We start from the raw sequence: 3807 nt of genomic DNA on the forward strand, positions 1-3807 counted from the left end.
TTGAGTGCGGTTTTACACATTTTCGATTTCACTCACAACTCTAGCAGTTTACGACGCATTTCTTTTGCTTTTCTCAGAATGCTACCTCCATTCAATTTTAGTTTTTTCACATATCATACTTTTCGTTCACGGATACTTTCCCTAGTTGTTACTTCATAGGTTCTAAGTACCTCGTCTCCCTCTCCCCAAGATGTTTTTGCTCGTATTTTAATCTGTTACGTTCTTTCTTACGAGTATCTTTTCTTTCTTCTTAGATATGCACTGACTAACACAGCTCGACATAGGTTACTGGCATCATGTCGTTTATCGAGGCAGTGAGAAAGTACGAGTAATTGTGTGGATTGTTCGGTTTATTGGATGCAATGCACGGGTTTTATCGAGCAAGATTATAGTACCAGGCAACGGCCTTGCCGCAGTGGTAACACCAGTTTCCGTCAGATCACCGACGTTAAGCGCTGTCGGGCGTGGTCGGCACTTGGATGGGAGACCATCCAGGCCGCCATGCGCTGTTGCCATTTTTCGGGGTGCACTCAGCCTCGTGATGCCAATTGAGGAGCTACTCGACCGTATAGTAGCGGCTTCGGTCAAGAATACCATCATAACGACCGTAAGAACGCTGTGCTGACCCCACGAACCTCCTATTAGCTGTTCAGTGCTTGTATGCGCGCACTCTTTCGTGTAGTAAGCACCACCTGCTGCAGTCTACCTGTTACCAGTGACTGCACATTTCAGTCAGCTGGCTCAGGCAGTAGCCTTGTGTGTACCACACTAAATGTCTGCTGGTGACAGTGTCACGTGTGTTTCATTTTAAAGATTTACGACAAAACCGTACAGTATTGGGCTATTACCTTCAATTACGCATTTCAGTTCTAGATATCTGTGGGTGACATGCACATTGTACTAGACAAGAGCTTCACAGCTTCAATATTCGTTTATGTCAATATGTGGTTTTCCGAGTGAGTATACTCTTCTAAGAAATATTGTAATTCTTCTTCATCGAATTTGGTGCCGTCTCTGGTTGACATTACTAACTATTTTGTAATTATATTTTCAATTGGTCCATTTTCCTTCTGAAGGAGACAAATTTTTATTTGACGACAATGGGAAAAGGTTAATATACCTTTAACTCTTCAGTTGGTTGGTTGTGCTGTCAAGTTTCTGTATGAGAGACGCCAAAGGCTTCAAAAGCGAACGAAATCTTCTAGGCAGATTTTGCACCATGATACTGGTACAGTTTGAAAATTATCACACATATATATGGAGTAGTTAAACTTGTAATTCAGAATATACACTCCTGGAAATGGAAAAAAGAACACATTGACACCGGTGTGTCAGACCCACCATACTTGCTCCGGACACTGCGAGAGGGCTGTACAAGCAATGATCACACGCACGGCACAGCGGACACACCAGGAACCGCGGTGTTGCCCGTCGAATGGCGCTAGCTGCGCAGCATTTGTGCACCGCCGCCGTCAGTGTCAGCCAGTTTGCCGTGGCATACGGAGCTCCATCGCAGTCTTTAACACTGGTAGCATGCCGCGACAGCGTGGACGTGAACCGTATGTGCAGTTGACGGACTTTGAGCGAGGGCGTATAGTGGGCATGCGGGAGGCCGGGTGGACGTACCGCCGAATTGCTCAACACGTGGGGCGTGAGGTCTCCACAGTACATCGATGTTGTCGCCAGTGGTCGGCGGAAGGTGCACGTGCCCGTCGACCTGGGACCGGACCGCAGCGACGCACGGATGCACGCCAAGACCGTTGGATCCTACGCAGTGCCGTAGGGGACCGCACCGCCACTTCCCAGCAAATTAGGGACAATGTTGCTCCTGGGGTATCGGCGAGGACCATTCGCAACCGTCTCCATGAAGCTGGGCTACGGTCCCGCACACCGTTAGGCCGTCTTCCGCTCACGCCCCAACATCGTGCAGCCCGCCTCCAGTGGTGTCGCGACAGGCGTGAATGGAGGGACGAATGGAGACGTGTCGTCTTCAGCGATGAGAGTCGCTTCTGCCTTGGTGCCAATGATGGTCGTATGCGTGTTTGGCGCCGTGCAGGTGAGCGACACAATCAGGACTGCATACGACCGAGGCACACAGGGCCAACACCCGGCATCATGGTGTGGGGAGCGATCTCCTACACTGGCCGTACACCACTGGTGATCGTCGAGGGGACACTGAATCGTGCACGGTACATCCAAACCGTCATCGAATCCATCGTTCTACCATTCCTAGACCGGCAAGGGAACTTGCTGTTCCAACAGGACAATGCACGTCCGCATGTATCCCGTGCCACCCAACGTGCTCTAGAAGGTGTAAGTCAACTACCCTGGCCAGCAAGATCTCCGGATCTGTCCCCCATTGAGCATGTTTGGGACTGGATGAAGCGTCGTCTCACGCGGTCTGCACGTCCAGCACGAACGCTGGTCCGACTGAGGCGCCAGGTGGAAATGGCATGGCAAGCCGTTCCACAGGACTACATCCAGCATCTCTACGATCGTCTCCATGGGAGAATAGCAGCCTGCATTGCTGCGAAAGGTGGATATACACTGTACTAGTGCCGACATTGTGCATGCTCTGTTGTCTGTGTCTATGTGCCTGTGGTTCTGTCAGTGTGATCATGTGATGTATCTGACCTCAGGAATGTGTCAATAAAGTTTCCCCTTCCTGGGACAATGAATTCACGGTGTTCTTATTTCAATTTCCAGGAGTGTATTTCACTATGCACAAGTATTCCTGTCGCACATAAGCCCTGGCAGTCACGTTATCGATCCACATAAAACAGATGAAACTGGTAAGAGAGGCAGGAACGAGGACGATATTCTAATGGACTCTAGTGAACTGACGGTGGCTGGACCAGCCCAGTCCCATGCCACTCTTGAAGGATTTGGCTGGTGGAGGCTAGCGGAATATCTACTGCCCTTTATACTGGACCCAGACCACGAAATTATTTTACTTAACTGCTTGCCTAATAATTTTGCCCGAATACGTTTTCCTGATAGACCATTGAACAATGGATTCCATTATGAATGTCATAGCTATATTCTGTGCGCCAATATTCGACTTAAAGGTTACAGAATGATGCGTTGACATTTTGTCGCCAGTTCTTGAACTAGAAAGAACTGTTAGGTGGTGGCATGCTTTTTATAATAATCAGACTGTGCACGGAATGACAAAGATAAACTCGAATATTCTAGTTCAGTGTCTATGGAATGAGGCAACGCGAAGCGAGTAAGATGGAACATTACTTGGTCGAGAGGAGAAGCTTGTCATCTGGTACCGAGTATCATCCCCTTCCTTCTCACTCTCCGTTCCCGAGGGTGGTGGCACATAGCTTTCTTCTTCGAACCTGATTGCAACAAATGCCATCATGTGCCTTTAAAACTGAGACATTCGTGTTCGCTATACTTTGTCAGTGACATCACGGTCGATGGACGCCAAATAGCCACATCTCCCGTTTATCGTCAAACCTTCTTCCTTCTAACGGACTATGTTATCTATTCTGATTCCGCTTAATTTACTTGACACGGAATTTAGGATACGAATATAAACATTATATTTCCTTTGTAATTTATTCAAAATCATTTCAGAAAACATTTCTTTATAGTACTGAAACTATATTTGATTCTTTAAATTTGTTTTCGTGCTTCTGAACTGGAAATATTGGCCGTTGATGTATCGTTGACGCCCGAGCGTTGTAGTTTTTGTTCTTTTTGGGGAGAATGCTTTAATGTCCCCTGTGTCATGTACGTGTTTGTGTTTGTGTGTGTGTGTGTGTGTGTGTGTGTGTGTGTGCGTGTATTGTATCT

General features: G+C 47.5%; 1 pseudogene; it reads left to right on the plus strand.

The window, feature by feature from the left end:
* The first annotated feature begins 397 nt into the window (after nucleotides 1–397).
* Nucleotides 398–515, plus strand: LOC124616822 (annotated as a pseudogene).
* Nucleotides 516–3807: the final 3292 nt, after the last annotated feature.

The sequence above is a fragment of the Schistocerca americana genome, chromosome 5 (genome assembly GCF_021461395.2).
Source record: "Schistocerca americana isolate TAMUIC-IGC-003095 chromosome 5, iqSchAmer2.1, whole genome shotgun sequence".
NCBI lineage: Eukaryota > Metazoa > Arthropoda > Insecta > Orthoptera > Acrididae > Schistocerca > Schistocerca americana.